Here is a 23,270-nt window from a genome sequence, read left to right as displayed (position 1 = left end):
TTACATGGTGGCATTTGAATCGGCAAGACGCGCGATTCATTCCTTGTGTTTAACTCTTGATATTCATTGTGCGATACCATTTCTTGGCATTTACATGGTGGCATTCGAATCGGCAAGACGCGCGATTCATTCCTTGTGTTTAACCTTTGATACACATTCTGCGCAACCATTTCTTGGCATTTACATGGTGGCTTTCGAATCGGGAAGACGCGTGATTAATTTTCCTTGCATTTAACACTTGATACGCATTGTGTGCAAGCATTTCTTGGCATCTACATGGTGACATTTGAATCGGCAAGATACGCAATTCATTCCTTGTGCTTAACGCTTGATTCTCATTGTGCGCAACCATTTCTTGGCATTTGAATGGTGGCGTTCGAATCGGCAAGACGCGCAATTCATTTTCCTTGCATTTAACTCTTGATACGCATTGTGCGCAAGCATTTCTTGACATTTACATGATGACATTTGAATCGGCAAGACACGCGATTCATTCCTTGAGTTTAACTCTTGATATTCACTGTGCGCAACCATTTCTTGGCATTTACAAGGTGTCATTCGAATCGGTAATTCACTCCTGCAATTAAAACTTGATGTTCCAGATCGCTTGCAGTGTGCGCGATCATTTCATGGCATTTGCACATTCTTGTTGAAATGTGTGAGATTCATGTTTCTGCATTTAAAACTAAGGGGGTCATTACAACATTGGCGGAAAAAGCCGCTTACCACAGTGCAGAAGACCACCAACACACCGCCGCGGCCACGGAATTCTGCCACAGCTATTATGACCCACCTGCTCGGAATCCGACAAAATCCAGACACCCACATAAGACCGCCACACCAATGGTCATTGATAAACTAACGAAATCAAAACCTCCACCGTCACGTCTACAGAAGTACGCACACACTATCACGACCCACAAATCCATGCGGCGGTCTTTCAACCGCGGTATTCCATTGGCGGTACACACCTCCACGCTCAAAATACACACACAGCACCAAAACACCACCACATTGGACAATTCAAAATACACACACCTGATACACATACACACACCACTCCCAGACACCCATTACAATATAAAACACACACCCACATCACCCACAAACCCCCACGACAAAAAATTCCGAAAGAAGGCCAGGGAGAGACATCACCATCCACAAACTAGCAGCCACAGGCACTCAACACCATCACCCACACTACTTCCACGCACAAAACACCACACACCACTACACATCACCACACTTATCACCACATACACCACCCTACAAATCACCTAGACCACCCCATGGCACGGCAAAGACACCCCAGATTCTCGGAGGAGGAGCTCAGGGTCATGTTGGAGGAAATCGTCCGGGTAGAGCCACAGCTATTTGGAGCACAGGAGCAGCACACCTCAATTACAAGGAAGATGGAGCTATGGAGAAGAATAGTCGACAGGGTCAACGCAGTGGGACAGCACCCAAGAAATTGGGACGACATCAGGAAGAGTTGGAACGACCTACAGGGGAAGGTGCGTTCCGTGGTCTCAAGACACCACATCGCGGTACAGCGGAATGGCGGCGGACCCCCACCTCCTCCCCCACAACTAACAACATGGGAGGAGGAGGTCTAGCAGATTCTTCATCCTGAGGGCCTCGCAGGAGTCGGTGGAGGAATGGACTCTGGTAAGTCAAATCTTAACTTTCATATCCCCCAACCTACCTGCATGCTATCACAGACCAAACCCTCGCCCCCTTCCTTATCACTCCAACTCCTCACAAATGTCCCAACATCACAAACCACACATACCAACACCAAGCCCTGCATGCAGCAACAAAGCATGGACACCCATCACTAAAGCATGTCCACTGCACATACCCATAACACCCCCCTCAAACATCATCACACAAGCCCCCACACAGGAATGCTAGCACTGAGGTTCCACGGTCACCCACCCATTGCACACCATGACACACACAGATGCAATAATCATGCTTTTACACCCCTGCAGGACCACTACCCAACGTCACCAGACAGGAGGGTCCAGACATCTCCTCCCCACCCACTGAAGAGGCCCACAGTGATGACAGCAGCTCTGTCCAACTGATCCAGATGACCAGCCCGGACCATCGTGGGCCTCGGGACAGTCAGTTACCCACACTCAGTCACAGGCCACCACAGACCTTCCACCCTCTGGTAACACCAGCACAGCACCCACCCAGCAGGCCCATACCTCTGTCCCCAGGACACGTCAATCAGCTGTGTGTCCACCGCTACAGGGAACCCAGGATAACCCACCACCCCAACAACAACAGGGACCTGGGGGCAGTGGTTGTGGGCACACAGTCCAGAGAACGGAGGCCCAGGAACACAGGGGAACTGGGAGGGATGCTGTGCGGCAGGGGGCGGACAGGCCAAGGGAACCCACTTTCCATGAGGCCCTCTCCTCCATCATGGGAGCATACCACCACTCTCAGGAGACGATGGCAACGGTCCTTGCCAAGTTTCAGGAGACCCAGTGCATGCAGGAGGAACAGTATTTGGGGTTCAGGGAGGAACTCAGAACCATCAGCTCCGCCCTTGGCACCATCGTAGGGGTGCTGAAGGAAATACTTAACACCAGGAGGGACACTGTGGTACTACAAGGGGCCCCTGACACTAGCATGGACGATGAACTGCCCACCACCTCTGCCAGTGCTAGTGGACAGGAGGCACTGCCACAGGACCACCACACCAGCACCCCACCCCCTGCAGATGGAGAACCACCCCGCAAACAGTCCCTGAAATCCAGGAACAGGACAGAGCACGATGCCAAGACCCTCGCCAAGAAATGAGACCACCCTGATTGTCATCCCACTGTCCCACTTTGTAACCCTGTCCATATTTAAACTGCCCCAGCTCCACTTCCAATGCCCATATGGGCAATGCACCTTGTGAGACTAATAGACTGGACTCTGCCATGGACATTCCTCCACCATCAGCCCTCACCATTTAACTTCCCCCTCCAATATTTTGTATTTAAATAAACACCCTTGAATCATAAAACAATCTGGAGTCAGTCTGTGATTTCGAAAATGTGTATTAGCAATTGCAGTGGCAAAATGCTCTTTCAAATGTAATGTCAACAAACCTATGTCACACATCTCAAGTCCTTGAGGAATGTAAGCAGATGACACACGTTGGAAACCACACCTGTGGAACCGTAAGGGAAATGTACAACTCAGTTACCATATACTGGTAGAAATCGACAGACAGGATAGAGGTAGAAGTGTGAAAGTACTTGTAGTAGGCAGGAATGTGTTCTCACCTGTGCGTCACTGGAAATATTGCTGGATAACTGAGTCCCTGTTGTCAAAGGCTTCTTCCTCTGCTTCCTCCTCATCACTGTCCACAGGCTCCACAGCTGCCACAACACTGTCATCTGGAGCATCCTCCTTCAGAAAAGGCAACTGTTGTCGCAAAGCCAAGTTGTGAAGCATACAGCAGGCCACGATGATCTGGCACACCAACTTTGGTGAGTAGAATAGGGAACCACCTGTCATATGGAGGCACCTGAACCTCACCTTCAGGAGGCCGACGGTCCGTTCGATCACCCTCCTAGTCCACCCATGTGCCTCATTGTAGAGTTCCTCTGCCCTTGTCCTGGGATTCCTCACTGGGGTCAGTAGCCATGACAGGTTGGGGTAACCAGAGTCCCCTAATAGCCACACCCGGTGCCTCTGGAGTTGACCCATCACATAAGGGATGCTACTATTCCGCAGGATGTAGGCGTCATGCACTGAACCAGGGAACATAGCATTTACCTGGGAGATGTACTGGTCTGCCAAACATACCATCTGTACATTCAACTAATGATAACCCTTCCGGTTCCTGTACACCTGTTCACTCCTGTGGGGGGGGGACCAGAGCTACATGGGTCCCATCAATTGAACCGATGATGTTGGGGATATGTCCAAGGGCATAGAAGTCACCTTTAACTGTAGCCAAATCCTCCACCTGAGGGAAAACGATGTAGCTCTGCATGTGTTTCAGAAGGGCAGACAACACTCTGGGCAACACGTTGGAAAACATAGGCTGGGACATCCCTGATGCCATGGCCACTGTTGTTTGAAATGACCCACTTGCAAGGAAATGGAGCACTGATAGCACCTGCACTTGAGGGGGGATCCCTGTGGGATGGCGGATTGATGACTTCAGGTCAGGCTCCAACTGGGCACACAGTTCCTGGATAGTGGCACGGTCAAACCTGTAGGTGATGATCAAATGTCTTTCCTCCTTTGTCGACAGGTCCACCAGCGGTCAGTACACGGGAGGATTCCGCCATCTCCTCACATGACCCAGCAGACGGTGCCTAGGAATGACAACAGCGACCACAGAGTCAAACAACTCAGAGGTATACAGAGAAGAGAGAACAGTCTACAGAGAACACCATTCATACACAAAATCTGGCCTGTATTTGTGTTGTGCGACAAGGCCTAGGTCTGTGTGACGCAGTTGGTAATTAGGGCATGTGGGCCCCTGAAATGGCGGCTGCCTGACCTGTAAAGTGGGACAATGGGATGTGAGGTAACTGCGCTGGCGTTGTACACCGTCGGGGTAGGTGGTCGAAGACCGCAGCGCAATGCTGCACTGGTTAACATTGGACCCTATGGGTCCCAGGAGCCAATGACGAAGTACGCCGGCGGTGATGTTACACACCGCCGCGGATGTGACCGCCATTTTCTATCTGTTCAATCACTCGATACCGGATCTTCGACAGGAGAGGACCTACACTCCAAGTGCTGCTGTGACCTTGGTCTGGAAGAGACAATGGCTCGGGCGTCTGGAGAAAGGACCCCTGCCTTCACTGCAGAGGAGTTGGAGAAGCTCGTAGACGGGGTCCTCCCCCAGTACACGCTACTCTACGGTCCTCCAGACCAACAGGTAAGTGCACAGGGAGCATGTTGTATGGGCTATGCCTGTGTGGAGAGGGCTGGTTGGAAGAAGGAAGGGAGCACAGTTCTGCATGCATGATGGAATGTGAATGCATGTGCCACATGGCAAGGGTAGGGATGTGGGCCACTCACTTAGAAGGGGCAGTTGTTAATGAATTCTCTTCTTCCCCTGTACATTTCATGTAGTTCAGCGCCCACCAGAAGAAGGATATTTGATAGCCTACCCTGAGTTGGATGGGCGCTTGAGTGCATCACAGCAGACACAAGGGGGTGAGTACAACATCATTCAGCGGACTTTGCGCGCAGTGAAGGTGTCTGGGTGGGGGAGGAGAGCTGTGGGTTTCCCTAGGCCAGGGCGAGTTCCGTAGGCTAGGCCCCTCCGTAATGCAGGCCATGTGGCACCCCAGCTCACCTCTGTAGAGTGCCAAGTACAGGTATTCATGCCCCTGTGTCATCTATGTGTGCAGATGTCATCCATAGCCTTGTAGGCCATATCCCAGGAATTGCATCTGTAGAGCCCAACAGCGAGACGTAGTGCAGGGGGCTGCTGTGTCTGTATTGTCCGCCAACGGTAGCGGTAAGCCATGCACTCAACCTGCCTTTCTTCTGTCGTCCCCCCCTTTTTTTGGTCTCCCTGTTCTTGTGTGCATCAGCATCATCAGGCGGAGGTACAGTGGCACCGGAGCACGAGGGAGCTGCATCCCACATGGCCATGGAGGGCCACACCATGGACTCAGAATACACCAGTGGGGCGGAGGGCGAGGGGAGCACCACTGCGGTCACAGGATCTGCAACCAGCGACACAGACTCGTCCTCCGATGGGAGCTCCCTTGTGGTGGCAGCAACATCTATGGCCCCACTTCTACAGGTACAGCCGCCACCCCCCCTACCAGCACCGCCCTCCCAGCAGCCCCTCAGCATGTGCCCCATGCCCGCTCACCCAGGAGGGTGGGCATCACCTTAGCCCCAGGCACCTCAGCCCCTGTCACCTCTGCTGCCCTCAGTGAGGAGGCCATTGACCTGCTCAGGTCCCTCACTATTGGGCAGTCTACCATTTTGAATGCCATCCAGGATGTAGAAAGGGAATTGCAACACACTAATGCATTCCTGGAGGGCATTCATTCTGGTCAGGCTGCCCTTCATCAATCCCTCCAAACTCTGGCCTCAGCACTGATGGCAGCCATTGTCCCTGTCTCTAGCCTCCCCCCTCCAACTTCCTCCACCCTGAGCCAATCCCCTGTACCTCTGCCTATCCCAAGCACACCATCAGACCAGCCTGCACACACCTCAACACACAAGGGAAGCTCAGGCAAACATAAGCACCACACATGCCACAGGCACTCACGCAAGCATCACACACAGACAGACACACCAATATCCACTGCCTCCACTGTGTCTCCTTCCTCGTCATCTCCCTCCTCCCTCCCAGTCTCGTCTACACTCACACCTGCATGCACTACCACTACAGCCACTACGTCCCGCACCAGCACACCCACCACCACACCCCTCTCACGGGCACTCACCACCCACACTACCATTTACACGTCCCCTGTGTCCTCTCCCAATGTGTCTGTGACGCCCCCTCTGAAGATACACAAACGCAGGCACACACCCACCAACAGCCATCCACCTCACGACAGCCTCCAGCCCATGCACCTGCACCCAAATCCACAAAACCTACACCTCCTACCACCACCCCCTCTTCCTCCACTCCCAAACCCCCTCCATCTACCCGTCCCAGTGTCTCCAAAACACTTTTCCTGGCCCCCCTTAACCTATTTCCCACCACCCCCCTCCAACTGATAGGTCCCGTACTAGCACCTCAGCCAAGAAATCTCCGGGACCAGTGGTGCCTGTTGTTACAGGTATGTGGAGAGAACCGGCCACCAGGCCAGCCAGTGTGGCACGGAGCCAGAGCACAGCCAGTCCCTCCCCCCCCTGTGAAGCACCAGAAGTTGGACAGTGCCCGGCGGGAGAGGGGGAAGACTCCAGCCAGCAAAGCCGCTCACAAGGGTCCCGGGGGGAGGGTCGACTCAGCTGTGGCTCCTCCCAAGGTGGGGAAGGGGCAGAAGAAATCTCCAAAGTCTGGGAGGAGCAGCACGGCAGAGAGGACCGCCAACATCCCCGCTGCCCAGGAGGCCACCGCCAGCCCCATCGTCATTGGCCAGGAGGTCACCGCCAGAGTCACTGCCTAAGAGGCCAGCCCCATCGTCACTGGTCAGGAGGCCACCGCCAGAGTCACTGCCCAAGAGGCCAGCCCCATCGTCACTGGCCAGGAGGCCACCGCCAGACTCACTGCCCAAGAGGCCAGCCCCATCGTCACTGGCCAGGAGGCCACCGCCAGCCACAGCCCAGCTGGCCAGGAGGGCCCCGCAAGCTACAGCCCAGCTGACCCATGAAGGACCGCCAGCCACAGCCCTGCTGGGCAATGAAGGACCGCCTTGGCAAGCACCGCTGAACAGGCCTGGGACCTCTGAACAGGGCAAAGACCGCCATGGAATGCACTGCTGAACAGGTCTGACACTGGCAACACAAGCACCGCTGAACAGGCCAGGGACCGCTGAACAGGGCAAAGACCGTCATGGAATGCACCGCTGAACAGGTCTGACACTGGCAACACAAGCACCGCTGAACAGGCCAGGGACCGCTGAACAGGGCAAAGACCCCCATGGAATGCACCGCTAGCCCATTTGCGGCAGGGGCAGTGACGCAATTGGGACCGTCACGGGGTGTGTGCTGCGCTCTGGGCACCTGTCCCCCTCCAGCACCAGTGGAGACTGTTATCCACTTGAGAGACTGTGGCTTAGCACTCCCAAGGATTGAACAGTGGGCAACCAACCCACTGTAGAGACTTGAGAGACTGTGGCTTTGCACTCCCCAGGATTAAACAGTGGGCAACCAACCCACTGTAGAGACTTGAGAGACTGTGGCTTTGCACTCCCCAGGATGTAACAGTGGGCAACCCACCCACTGTAGAGCCTTGAGAGACTGTGGCTTTGCACTCCCCAGGATGGAACAGTGGGCAACCCACCCACTGTAGAGACTTGAGAGACTGTGGCTTTGCACTCCCCAGGATTGAACAGTGGGCAACCCACCCACTGTAGAGACTTGAGAGACTGTGGCTTTGCACTCCCCAGGATGTAACAGTGGGCAACCAACCCACTGTAGAGACTTGAGAGACTGTGGCTTTGCACTCCCCAGGATTGAACAGTGGGCAACCCACCCACTGTAGAGACTTGAGAGACTGTGGCTTTGCACTCCCCAGAATACATCAATGGGCATGGAGCCCCCTCGTGGATCTGGCGTGGTGCACTCATCCAGCTGTGGTGCCCCCCCTTCCCTTCCCCCTGAGGGACCTGTTGTATTTCTATCTGATGCCCCAGCAGTGTTCTCTCCGTTTTGATCAGGTATCTTGTGTGGGCCTCGCCCATGCATTTTGGGCCCAGTGGTCCACGGACAATGAATGGTGCATTACCTGCACTACTAATCGTGGTGTATATTTTGTTTAATGTGTATAAATATCTGTATATATTTGCTGACTGTATTTTGATATATTACAATGGTTCCACTAATTTCCTTTTGTCTTTGCATTCTTCCGGGGGGTTTGGGGGGTGTTACTGTAATGTATAGATAAGCATTGGTGTGTGTTGTAGTGGGTGAGGGTCGGGGTGGGGGTTGGGATGTTAATTGTGTGTGTCCCTGTGTTTTTGCCTCCCCCTCCCCTCTGTTGTAGGTGCAGTACTCACTGTGCTCTTCGCCGCCGGCGTTGATGATCCTCGTATAGGAGCAGGAAGACTATCGCTGGCAGAATATGGAGTTCCGGCTCCATGGTGTCCTAATTCCTCGTGGGATGTGTAGAGGTGAGCGTTTTCCCTTTGAAATGGCTGTTTCCACCGTGTTTTTATCCTCGGTGAATCTGCCCTGGAAAAGGTGGCGGATTGGTAGGTTGTGATAATGTGGGCGGTACATTGTCCTCCGCCTGTCTGATGGCGGTGACCGCCGCTCTGTTTGTCTGTACCGCCGTGGGGGTCGGAGTGTTAAAGTGGCTGTCTTTGTTGGCGGTTTCTGCCACGGTCATAATTCCAAAAATGTTACCGCCGGCCTGTTTGCGGTGTTACCGCCGCTTTAACACTGTCCGCCAGGGTTGTAATGACCACCTAAGTGTTAAAGTTCTAGATGTTACATTATATGTGCATTATAAGACCCTTAATACAACTCTTTTATATTCATGTTTATTCATGAGTTAGAATCTTGGAATCTTTGAGTCATGATAGTTCTGAGTGAGGAAGCTCGAGGACGAAGGACGGACGTTGTATGGAGTGGAGGTTGGGATGTTTTGTATCTCCAGAACCTGTTCTCCAATTTCCCTAATAAATTGAGGAATTGTTTATTCGCATCGTGGATTTCCTACCTTGTTACACTGGCGACGAGCTGGACTAGCCTGCGCTTCGTGGGCTAAAACATCTCAACTCCATGACGTTGTTTATTTACCGTTTACGTTTAACAGTTTCGGTTGTTGTTTGGAATTCGTGGAATTGTCAGCCACATTAACAGTGAACAGTTTCTTTGTTTCCTCTCCAGATGAAGCTCTCGGGGGTGTTACTCGCATATCTGCGCGTCCTTTTGGGGGATCCCTCTGGTTATTTTCTGTGACGCCTCTTGGTTTCTTAGCAACCCTCTTTATTTCAGAGAGATGCTGCCGCCACGCTTTCAACAACGTGAGATCCGTGCTGAAAGACTCACTCGCCGGAGACGTGGCCGCTGCCATCAGCTGATCAGTTGATCTTGAAGGACTTTCAGTCAATTTTTTTTTGGTGGGGGAGAAACGCACTTCTTTAACAGTACGTGTGTCTCTCGGTCTCTTAGCAATCCTTGAGAGAGACGCTATGAAGGCGGCTGCTATCTACTGATCAACTCTTTCTAAGCTTTCAACTAGCTGTCGCCACCAGCTCATCGGAGAAGCAGTGTTTTCGTTTCGGAGGATCCCTGCGGTCTCCTAGCAACCCTTCTTTCAGGGAGACACTGCTTCCGCTATCAGCTTATCTGGAGGGCATGTGTGTGTGCCTGCAACGCTTTCTTTTCAGGGAGACGTTTTTCTTCCAGGGAGCCTGCAATGCTTTCTTTTCAGGGAGACGTTTTCCTTCCAGGGAGACCCTGCCACCGCCATCAACTGATTATACAAGCACTTTGGAGTACTGCTTCCGGCAAACGTAGCATATAATTGTTCCTATCAAAACTCTCTCTAAGAGTAATATACATCCTAGTTCCTGCTGTGTACTAAAATTTAAGCTATGCACACAATTTACTGGATGTTCCTGTTAATTTCTATTGGTGTTATCTGTTACCCGGCATCTGTTTTACTCTCAGACCATTTGTACAAGTATTAGCACTGTGAGTACTAGTTTGTTTTGTCTACTTATTATAATGGAGAACGTTGCATCTCCTCCTTTCTTTCTTTCCACTCCTGGAGAACCTCCTATCAAGTCGGTAAAATGGAAGAAAGTTTTCGAAAGATACTCCAGGGTGTGTGGTACCTCCTTGAGTAATGAAAGAGGAACTGCTTTATTGCTTCACTGTTTTGGAACAGAGGGTCAAGAAATTTTTGATCATCTTCCTGACCTTCCTGATAGTGAGGCGATCAATCTTAATGAATATGAAATATGCATTAGAAAGTTAGACCTTCACTATTTACCTAAGGTTAGCACTATCTTGGAAAGGTACTACTTTGCCAAAAACAACAAGCTGAGGGTACAACTGTTGAAAATGACATTACGGAATTGAGACGTTTAGCGTCATCATGTAAGTTTGGATCAACTTTGGAAGAAAGAATTTGTGACCAATTCATGCTGGGTTGCAATATTGATAAGGTACGTGACGAATTGTGGTTATTAGATGATCCTCAAATTGATCAAGTAATATCGCTAGCTAAGAGGATTGAACATTCGCTTAAGTGTGTCGAAGTTGTGAAAAACAGTGATTCAAAAGATGTTAATGTGGTTGGAGGTAGTAAGTCTAAAGTTAACAAGTTTCCTAACAAGGAAACAACTGGTACCGCTAGCAGAAAGAAATGTTATAGATGCGGCAAAGAAGGTCATCTTGCAAATAGTAAACTTTGTCCAGCTATTGACAGTTCTTGTCTATTTTGCAAGAAGAAGGGACATTTTTTGTCTGTTTGTAATCTAAAAAAATCTAAACTAACAGTGAGTGTTATTGATGACCATGCAGATGCTATCAATGGTGATTCAGACTTTGCGTGTGGCCAAATAGTACTGCAAGTTTCAGATAGTAGTTTGAGTGGTCCTCTAGATTACATTACTGTAGAAGGAAAGAAAACAAAAGTACTTTTTGATTCAGGTGCTAAGATCTCAATAGTCTCTAACGCATTTTATCAGAATGAGTTAAAAGGAATGGTCAACTTGTTGCGACCTGATATCACCCCAGGTGCCTATGGTGGGGAGCCAATAAATTTACATGGATATTTTGTTGGTTTAATTGAATATGACCAACGTTACACTTCAGGGAAAATCTATGTTTCCAAAAGGCGGATAGTATTATAAGCTGGTGGCACCAGAAAGATCGGGGAGTAATGCTTGATCCTAATAGTTCTCCTCCCATTATATTAAGACAATTACAGAATTCTAATGAGGAGAGTACAATGTCCACCACTGATCTTTCAGAGGAATTGCACAAAGAGTTTGGAAAAGTCTTCAGTGAGAAAATTGGGTGCATGAAAGGGTACCCACATAAAATAAAATTGCTTCCGGGTGTTGTGCCTTACTGCAGCAAAGTTCGGAATGTTCCCTTTGCAGTGAGGGATGAATTACTGTCTGAACTTGAGAAATTGAAAGATAAAGGTGTGATTGAGGAAGTTGAGGGAACAAGTTTTTTGTCTCTCATTGTCATTGCCAAAAGATCTGATGGTAATATTAGGCTTTGTGTAGACCTCCCGAGGCTTAACAAAAGTGTGATGGTGGACAAATATCCTCTTCCCAATATTTCTGAATTGTTAGCTATGGTGTCTGGGGCCAAAGTTTTCTCCACTATCGATCTAACCTCAGCCTATCACCAAATAACATTAGACAAATCTTGCAGGAGTATGATGCCATTTATTACTCCTTTTAGAACGTATAGATTAATCCGTCTACCTTTCGGTTTGATCTCTGCTGCATCTGTTTTCCAGAGAGCAATGGAACGAATATTGAGAGGTATTAGTGGCGTCCGTGTTTACCAAAACGATATTTTAGTTTATGGCAAAGATAATCTTGAACACAATGAAATTCTGAGGAAGGTCTTAAGTAAAATTTGTGAATATGATTTAACCACTAAGGCAGAAAAGTGCAAATTTGCTGTAGACACTATTGATTACTTAGGTAATACAATTACTGGAGATGGATTGGTCCCAAAGAAGGATCTTGTTGACACCATTCGAGGTTTAACTTCTCCCACATCCAAAGAGGAGCTTATGCGGTTTCTAGGAATAGCAGAATATCACAATACATTTGTTAATGATTTTGCTAGCTCCTGCTTTAATATGAGATTCTTGCTGAAAAAGGGAAAGGAATCTATATGGAGTGATGATTGTGAGAAGGAATTTATTGCATTAAAAAATAGCCTATGCAATGCCCCTAAGCTAAAGAATTTTGATCCTACTTTACAATCTATATTGACGACTGATGCTAGTGGGAAATATTTGGGTGCGGTGTTACACAGGGTGTTTGTTGTCCTGAGAACACTATTGCTTTTATATCTAGAAGTTTAAAAGGAGCTGAAACTAAGTATTCAGTAATAGAAAGAGGGGCTTTTGCGGTATTGTGGGCTATTATGAAATTAAAGAAGTTCTTGTGGGGAAGATCTTTTGTGGTAAAAACTGACCATAAACCTTTATGTGAAGTTTTTAATTCTAAAGGTATAGAAGCTGTGTCGAGCAGAATCACCAAATGGATTACAGCTTTGCAAGAGTATGATTTTGTTGTAAGGTATGTTCCTGGATCTGACAACTACTCAGCCGATGTGTTATCTAGACTAGTGTCACTGTGTCTATCAGATCAGGATGGGTCTAGTTTAGATGGAGATTTGGAACAGTTTGAAAGAGTGTGTGAAGTAGATTATGAAACTATTTCTGAAGAAAGGTGTCGTGAAGAAACTAAATCTGACAGTGTTTTACAGGAGGTTGTGAAGTTGTTACAATCAGGATGGAGAAGTAAAATTCAAGGTAGTGTAGGATGTAGAGAGTTCTGGTGTGTGAAAGATCAATTGGCAGTGGATCGTGACTTGCTACTTAGAGGTACGAGGTTAATACCTCCATCCAGCGTAAGGAACCAGCAAATTGATCGTGCACATAGTAGTCATATGGGCATTTCTGAAACTAAGGAAAGATTACGATCATCCTACTGGTGGCCCGGCATGGATACTCAAGCTGAGAGGGTTGTTTGGGATTGGGTGCAGTGTGCTGTAAGTGAAAAAGCTACGAAACCCAGACTACAGCCTATGGTAATAAGGAATAAGGCTAAGGGACCATGGGAGGATATAGCTTTGGACATTTTGGGTCCTATACATGGTGAGAGTTCAGCCGATTATATCATTGTAGTCATGGATATGTTTTCTAGATGGCCTGAGGTCTGTTTCACCAAGGGCATAGAAACTGAGAAGGTATTCCTTCCACACTTCTTACCGATAATGGTGTTCAACTTATTTCAAAAGAAATGGAAAACCTTCTTAGAGGGTGTGAAATCAAGCATAAGTTGTGTGCTTGATATCATCCTGAATGTAATGATTTAGTTGAGAGGTTTAACCCTCTCATTAAAGAAACAATCACCATGGCTAAAGACAGTCAGCTAAATTGGAAACAAGAGGTAAGCAAAAAAGTAGCTGTGTATAGACACACTCCACATTCCACTACAGGACAAACACCTTTTGCTTTATTTCGTGGCAGAGGAGGCAGTACTATTCTTGAACTGAATTGGGTCGATGATGTTTTGAGTGGTAAAAGGAAAAATGCTATTGATGTAAATTGGAAAAGTAGAGAACAAAAGAAAACATTAATGAGCAAACTAAATTTTGATAGAAAGAATTCTGTGAAAAAGACTGTTGTTAATATTGGTGATTGGGTCATGATAAAGAAACCTCTTCTTAAAGGCTATGGAAAGAGACTGTCACCTCCCATGAAAGTCGTGAAACCTTTCACTAATGCAGTGAAAACTGAAGATGGGCGAATATGGAATTTAAATTGAGTTGTCAAGTTTTATGGTAACACTTTGGACTTAGAAAACTCCAAAACACGGCAAGATAGAATCTTTCATTCTGCAAATGATGAAGCGTTGAGAAAATGTAAGAGAACCATCAAAACTCCTTCACATCTAAAAGACTATGCGTTGACCTGATAATACTTGTGGATGTTTCTGTATATCTAGTTATGAAATGTAGAACTTTATGTAAAACTTTTTTTTTTAATTATTATTTTTTGAGTTTTTGTTAATTTGGATATGGAAGAGATGTGTTATATTCATGTTTAGTCATGAGTTACAATATTGGAATCTTTGAGTCATGATAGTTCTGAATGAGCAAGCTCGAGGACAAAGGACGGACGTTGTATGGAGTGGAGGTTGGGATGTTTTGTATCTCCAGAACCTGTTCTCCGATTTCCCTAATAAATTAAGGAACTGTCTATTCTCATCGTGGATTTCCTACCTTGTTACAAACTCCTATTGTGTTCTAGAAAACGTTCAGATTATTTTCTTGTCCTCATGCAAAAAGACAATGTTTGATTTTGAAAACATCATTCTAGAGGGTTCTTATATTCCTAGTCAATGTGTAACACTTCCTTAATAGGTTCATTGAGAAGTTGTATTAATCATTCTTGATTCCTTCCCAGGTAACCAGACGTCCTGAGGTCTAGTTATTTAGTCCATGCTTAAGTTATCCATGGTTACAATATGACAATTAATTTGAAATAATCTTGATATTGTGTGTTTTAACCTTTTGCTTCCTACAGGTCTCCTTCCCAGCTGTTCCCTACCTAATCCCCTTTTCCCCACTTAGATTCTCTTAGACTCTGTGACATTCTAATCAGAGTATTGGAGCTGTCTTGTGGTGGACATGTTGGGAACGTGCGCAGACCCCGAGGATCTGGCGACTCTGACAGTTTAGGGTTGACAGCACTTTTGTGTGTAAGTGTTTGAGTCACTCCTACAAGTCACAACTGTCAGCCTAACCCTGCCGGTTCACGAGCAGTACCTTACTAAAAACTCAAACAGTAAAAGGTGATTCCTGGCAGCCTTACGCATAGACTCTAGATTGCGTCATCTCAGGGGATTTGTGGTGGAACAGAAAATACCCTTTTCTCAGGTTAGCAACAAGTCTCAGTCACACACAGCCAAAGAAGGAGATGCAGGAAAGCTTTCAATAGGTTTATTGAAAAGACTGTAATTTATGGTAAAATGCATGACCTGCAATGATTAGGATAGTGAACAATGAAAGAAGCATAATTGTGAATATAAGAGTTGAGTTGTGAATACAAAGATCCCCACCATTCTACAATAGACATGAAATGAAAAATCCCTAGCATGAAGAACCTAATCTCTCACCTAATGAGCACTAGGTATGCAAAACTGAATTTGCCATTACCATGTCCATGAGAAGCTCCCTCCAACCCTTGTTTCCTTGGAATAAGGTCTCTAGGTCCAATTCTGTGGTGACACAAAGGGTGATTTCTGCAGCAAGGTGTCATGCAGGGCAGATGGCATGGATAGCATCTAGCAGGAATCCTTATGATAACCTTGTCTGTGAGAAATGTATTTATACATATCTTGTAGAACTCCTGACGCAGGTATATTCCCAAGCAATTGATCAGGAGGCAGACTTTATGTAAACAATCCCCAACAAGTGAGAAAAGGACATACCTATGTACATCACTTGACTGTGATGCTGATAGTGACGCTTTCACTTTTTTAATCAAAAAATCCAGTGTGCCCCCCAACTCAAATTTTCTGGTTCTGCTGGAGGTTTGAGGATTTGGCATGATTTTGAGCAACATGTAAAAACATATGTAGACAACTTAGAATGAATGTTCGAGGTAAGGGAATTACTAAAATAATAAACTTGGAAATATATTATGAAATGCTGTTTTAATCAATTTTACTGAACCGCAATGACATTGCGTCATCCCCACAACATCGCCATGAATACCATAAGACATGGAAAGAAAGTGTTTTATTAGTTAAAATTCTTTCAACCTTCTGCACAGGAAGTCCCACCCATTTTGTTCTCTTTGGGTATGTCCCTGATTCTAACATATTTTCACTAATTTGGATAGCTGTTTTTGGATTTGATGTTAGTTCTTGTTTGAAAAATGAACTCTTCATGTACCCAGGAGCCAGAAGAGCAGTTCATCTAAGTAAAAGCATCCTACCCAAAAAAGTAGTCCTTAGCCTGGATGTTTTTCACCATCCCTTCCAGAGAAAATGAGGTTGTGGCCCAATAAATGCAACACACTCTGTGTGACTGGATTTTGTCCAGGGGTACTTCACAGAAGTACTCCCATGGTGCCAGCTCAATACTAAAGCATTTGAAAACAATACAACTGTGTCACCTGGCAAGGGCACAGAAGGAAAGTGATGTGCATCAGCACTCTACATTGCATGCAGTGCACTTGGCACATGGAGATTTGCTGCAGCCTCGTGGTCCAGATATGATTCCAGCAGGAGTTTCTGAGCTCCTCAAAATAGGCACCTTCTGTTCTGAATGCAATAAGGTCCTAACTGTTGGGGAACAGTGTATACCAGCAGTTCTTGGGGCAGCCAAAAATCACATATACCATTTGTTCTTTTGAAAGAGTTCTTGAACAAGTTCTGTGAGTTCTGTTTTTATACCGTTATTTTTACAGTTGCCTTTTATGAAAATAAGGAAAACACCCAAAAACCCAAAACAACTTAACAAACACAAAACAATCTAAAACTTTAAAAAACACCAAACCGTTCTCATTAGAACCCCCTTATTTGGTTTCAAAAAAGACAAAGGGGGTTATTCTAACTTTGGAGGAGGTGTTAATCCGTCCCAAAAGTGACGGAAAAGTGACGGATTTACCACCAGCCGTATTACGAGTCCATTATATCCTATGGAACTCGTAATACGGCTGGTGGTATATCCGTCACTTTACCGTCACTTTTGGGACGGATTAACACTCCTCCAAAGTTAGAATAACCCCCAAAGTGCATGTTTTATGTTTGCTTCTGAATGTGTTAATATGTCTTTCAGTTTGAATGATTGTAGGGGTGAATGGATGTGTGAGTGGCTGTGTGGGTGAATTAAAGCATGTATAAATAGCTATAGAGGAGTGGTTGTGTGAGTGAGTGTGTGTGCTAGTGCCTGTATAAGTGAATGAATGTTTGTGTGCATAGCTGTATGTGAGAGTGAGTCTATGTCAGTAGCTATTTGGGAGAGTGATTGGGTGTGTGAGCGGCTATATGAGTGAGTGAGTGGGTGTGTGAGTGGCTGTATGGATCAGAGACTGGCTGTGTATATAGCTGTATAGGTGAGCGAGTGGCTGTGTGAGTAACTGTATGGGATAGTGACTGGTTGTGTGAGCAGCTGTTTGGGAGAGCAAATGGGTGTGTGAATGACTGTATCAGTGAGTGAGTGCATGTGTGGGTGGTTTTATGTGTAAGTGACTTGCTTTATGAGCAGCTGTATAAGTCAGTGACTGAATGTTTGAGTGTCTGTATGGGTGAGTGACTGTGTGAGTACCTGTGTGGCATAATGAGTAGATGTGTGCGTGCCTGTTTGTATGAGTGCATGCATTTCTAACTACTTGTATGGGAGAGTGAGTGGGTGTGCAAGTCACTATATGGAACAGTAAGTGGTTGTATGAGTAGCTGTATTGGGGCATGAGTGGGAGTTTGAGTGGCTGTATATGTGACTAGGTGAATGAGAGATTGTATGGGTGAGTAAGTGTGTGTGAGAGTAGCTGTATGAGAGAATTAGTGTATGCATGAGTATGTAATTGAGTGTGTCTGGTGTCAGTGTGTGCCTGGGTTTGTCGGTGTATGCATCAGTTTGTGCCAGTGTATGTCAGTGTATGCATGAGTGTGGGCTTGGGGGTGTCATTGTGGGGTGAATTCATATTAGCTTTTATTGGGCTCAGGAGATTAGCTTAGTCCTTTGGCTTGTAGGCCTTTGCCCTGTCACCTAGTGACTTTTAACAAACTTAGGCCCTCATTACAACCTCGTCGGGAGGCAGCAGGTGCCAGAATACCGCCAGTGCTGGTGGTATTCCTGGCTCCCTATTTTGACTTTTCCGCTGGGCCAGCAGACGGTAACAGTGTTACCGTCTGCTGGCCCAGCGGAAAAGTCACATCAACATTGCTGCTGGCTTGTAATAGAGCTAGCGGCAATGCTGATGTGCAGCAGGTGCAGTAGCACCTGTCGTGCATTTCACTGCTTGAAATTCAGGCAGTGAAATGCGCGATGGGGCTATGCCTGGGGCACCTGAACTGCCCATGCCAAATGCATGGGCAGTGCAGGGGCCCCAAGGGGCACCCCAAGTCCCCATTACCGCCAGCCTTTCCATGGCGGTGTTTACCTCTGTGGTCAGGCTGACGGTCGGGGAGTTCACAAAAAAATTTAAATAGACATTAAATAAAACATACCAGGAACCAGAGGCAAATAATGTGAGTGGTTGTATGGGTGTGTGAGTGGTTTTATGGGCGTGTGAGTGGTTGTATGGATGTGCAAGTCTGTGTGTGAGTCGTTGCGTGGATGATGTAATAGATATGTGTTTTTATACACACATATGTATTGCCAGTGGGTAGGTATGGTTATGACCATGTTTTCATAGTAAAAGCGTTTTTTGACTTGCCTATATCTTTGATGCCATGTGACATATCTTCACAAAATTTCCCAACAAAAAGTGTGCCGGTAATTATTGTTGCATATGAAAATTTGGGGTGATCCGTGAAGCAGGGGCAAAGAAAAAGGGGTGGTCAAAAAAGTGTTATTCCGATGTTAATTCCCATAAGAGTTTTGAACACAGCCTGAACCACTGGATGGAATTACACCAAATTTAGCAAAAACCTACATTTGGTGACACAGATTGTGCTTTTTGTTAATTAGTGTAAATTTGGTCAGTAGTTGTTGAGAAATTTAAGGGAATCTAAATTTGTATATGTGTGGTTGTAATTACTTTGTGAGTAATAACAAGCTCATGCAGAGATCTGCTGAGCTCTGATTGGCTGCCAACACTTCAAGCAGGAAAAACTGGTAAAAAAGAAAAGGGGACACCTTAGGAGTACTATGATCGCCAAGACTGGGTCTTGAGGTCTCAGAGGGACTCCAGAAGGGCAAAAAAGCTTTAAAAAAAAAATTGGAGCAAATTTGTGGCAAAACAATAAAAAAAAACAAGTGTGAGTTCCTGTGCTTGTTTCAATTGTAGCCCCCGGGAGGACAAGGTCCTGGGTGCATGCAAGGTTTATTAAAAAAATAGAGGGGGTGCACAAAGTCCTCCTCCAAGGGCTTAAAAATGCCCCGGGGACCAAAACAACCCGGGTTACTTTTAATAGTAAGACCCCCCAAGGACCACCACTTCCCCGGGCTATACATAAATTGACTGGAATGGCTGCATGGACCACCTCGAGCCCCAGGGGCCATGGCTAAGTTAAATATTGAGGGGGTCACATGGACCCCCCCAACGCCTGGGGACACCACTTCCAGTAGGCTTTCTTATCTTTTTAAAAAGAAGGAGGCAATGTGGCCCCCTTCCCAGATCACCACCTACCTGGGGCAGCCTGCGCAAATGGAGGGGTGCCATGAAAGTGGCCCCTGCTATGTCCCGAGATTCCCACACTTACAGTAGTGAGGCTCTACATGGAAGAGATGTGATAACCTCAAATGCAATCATTAGGAAAATATTCATAGCACTTTTCCATCTCCCTCTGAGCATCTCGCTGGCCTACATACAACTAGAGTTTAGTCTATTATTTAAAGTAATTGCATAGACAGTAACATACATCATAGTTGGAAAAAAATAAAATCATTGCCCACCAACCGACTGTGCCAAGCTCTTTGGGAAGAGATGCAATCAAGCATAAACATGCCATCTTGATTGTATTTAGATCTAGCAATTGACGATCTGGCCATTCAACCCCTATGGGAAAAGTCTCTTTCCTTAGTGCCCTTTAAAAAAGCAATTAACAGCTTTATGAGGAAAACATCAGTATTAATACATAAAGTGGCATCTCAGTCAGATCACACACCAGGACCACCCTAAATGAATATAAAGCTCTTAAATCCCAAGGGTACTTGGGAGCTGGGTGACCCAATCACCTAAAACAGTCTTTTGTCATGCATTGTTTTGCCCTTTTACCTGGAGTTGCTCACATGGCACCCTAGCTTCTAGGTCCTAAAGCTGTCTGCTGCAGACTGAGTATGGTGTGGGAAGAAAACATTATTCACGTAATTTGCATCTGTCTGGGGCTGCTACCCGTGAGGAGAAGGGTTGCTGAGGGTATTTTGTAACGAGGGAGGCATCCGTTCATTCAAACAAACTGTGATAGCTTGCCTAAAGGCAATGGACATTCCATTAAACTGCAATTTCACGACATTTTTAAAGATTGTGGCAAAAAACTAGAATCCTGTGAGGCTCTACTTTCTTAAAATGCAGGCTGTCTTCAGGCCTTTTCTTTTAACATATGAGTAAGGGTGGGCAGTGAACTCTGCTCCGCTTGCAGAGTTTGAGAGTTTTTCCCACTCCGCACTCCTCTCAGAGTGCAGAGTTCCAAAAAACTCTGCATAGTGGAACAGTAAGTTGGTGAGCGCGAGCAAGGAAAATCTTACTCAGGATCACCTCCCGATGAGATTTCTCAACGCAGGTGGTCGCAGATGTTTGCTACCGCTCGCATTGAGAAATCTTCCATTTGTATTGAGGGAGCTGCTACTTGAGTAGAAAATCAACTCGAGCAGCAGAAAAGAAGCAGCGCCCTCCTGCGCTGCGCAGGGAGCCGTTTGTGCTGATTTTTCAGTGCGGGACAAACACTTGTTGCTCAAAATCAGCATTAACAGCGTGACCTAACTGACTTTGCTGCTTGTGGAACTCCGCTTAGAATGATATGGTTTTTTGGGCACTTCACGGAGCTCCACTTAGAGCAACTGCACAAATTCCACCCAGGCCTACATATGAGCTGTAGATAATTGTTTTTATTTTTTTGAATGGCAAGATGTAGGAATTTCTTTTTTAATGAATTAATATAGGGAATGGTTTTGTAATTAACTATGCATAATGAACCTCACTTCACTATATATGTATTTGTGTATATATATATATATATATATATATATATATATATATATATATTTATTTATTTATTTATATATGTATACACATCTGCATGTATGTGTATATATGTATATACATAATTATGTATATGATGCCATCACTGATGACATCATCCAGTGTGTGTGAGTGATTTTTAAAAACAACGTGAGTCTTTAAAATATATAATAAATTATTGTAAAATTACTGTTTCTACTATACTATTAATAAGTGACACTAATTGTAAGATGTCATCTGAGAAGCTGGGTGATTGTTTGTATAAGTGAGTGACTTGGTGTCTAAGTGGCTGTATGGCTGTGTTACTGGGTATGTGAGTTGCTGTATGGATGTGTAATTTTCTTTGTGAGTGGCTTTATAGGTGTCTCAATGGGGGGTAAGTGACTGTATAGGTGTGTGAAAGGGTATGGTAATTTTTTTTTGCTTTTGTGAGTGGCTGTGTCAGTGATTGTATGGGTTTGTGAGCGCCTGTTTGAGTAGTTGTATAGGAGTTTGGCTGTTTGCACGGATTTGTGAATTGCTATGTGAGTTGTGTATTAGTGGGTGAGTGGGCACATAAATAGTTACATTGGTATGTGGCTGAGAGGTTGAGTAGCTCTGTGAGTGGGAGTGTAAGTGGTCCTATGAGCATGTGGGTGGGTGTTTTATATGTTATATGGGTGTGTGAGTGGGTGTGTGAGTGGTTGTTTGAGTGTGTGTGGGTGTGTAAATGGTTAAGAGGGTGTGTGAGTGGGTGTATAGGTGTGTGAGTGGGTAAGAAAGTGGTTAAATGAATGTAGTGGCTGTGTGAGTGTGTGTCTGTGTAGGTGTGTGTGAGATGGTGCGAGAGTGGTAGTATAATTCTAAGAGTGGGTGTGTACATGGTTTTATAGGTATGTGAGTGAGAGAATATGTAAGTGGTTCTGTGGATGACGTCATCAATAATGTTATCAGTATTGCCATTTGAGATGTCCTCAGTGACGTTATCAGTAATGTCACTGGCCATGTCATGAGTGATATGATATGTGAGGTCGTGAACAGTGCACTGCAGGGCGTATGTTAAAGTTAGGTGAGGTAACTATCAGATCCTAACTATAACGTCCCTGTAACCTTTCTTGTTTTCAATGATTTCTAAGGATTTTTTTAATTCTGTTTCCTAACTAAAGCGTCCCTATAACCTTTGTTTTTTCAGTGAATTTGTAAAGTTTTTCAAAATCTATTTCTGAAGTATTATTTACATATAATGTTGCTTCTGTGAATTCCTGTAGTTTATTTTTAATATTAAGTATTGTAGAGTTTATTTTTTATATATAATTTTCATTTTTGAATTATAGACTTTTTTGCACAGATACTTTATTTATGATTCAAAAGGTAAAAATTGCCTATCTACCTAATGTAGAATATGAAATCTTTTACTAAATGCAATAATTCTTTTCATTATGAATTTTTGGATCCGTGGTTCCTCCGCGAATCTGAAACACAGACGGGAAAATACTCTATGGTTTTTATTTCCAATCAAGTGATGGGAATGAATCCACAAATTCTGAAATTGTGGATTTGTCAAAAATGTAAACAATTATTTAAAGTATACAGGTGCCTCTGTTTTCATTAATGACATCAGGGTGAACCTATTTGTATGTATATATGTGGCACCCTAAGCAACAACCAAAAATAGTTATTTCTGTAGTCAGCTCTGTTGAAAGAGGATTCACAAGCAGTGGTTATGTGTTTTTCAAACATTGGCTGAAGCTTCATATTCTCTGCATGATGAACATCCAGAAGCTGTTTAGGAACAGGAGGATGATTGACCACCAATTAAAAAAACAGAGTGATGTGTGGAAGCATTTCACAATCCCTTCATGGGAAAAAGGGTAATGCAAAATTTGGGAACTATACTTTTTGTGGAAAATAACTCTCATGTTACTCGTAGCATGTGGAAGCACTTGAAGACAATTCACAAGAGGGTCTACAAAAGGATGATGCAGGAGAGAGAAGGTGTATCAGGAGAATCCATCTCTACTGCATCTTTGGGAGAACCATCATCTGCTCCACAGAT

Source organism: Pleurodeles waltl, chromosome 4_1 (genome assembly GCF_031143425.1).
Source record: "Pleurodeles waltl isolate 20211129_DDA chromosome 4_1, aPleWal1.hap1.20221129, whole genome shotgun sequence".
NCBI lineage: Eukaryota > Metazoa > Chordata > Amphibia > Caudata > Salamandridae > Pleurodeles > Pleurodeles waltl.
This window is presented reverse-complemented; position numbering follows the sequence as displayed.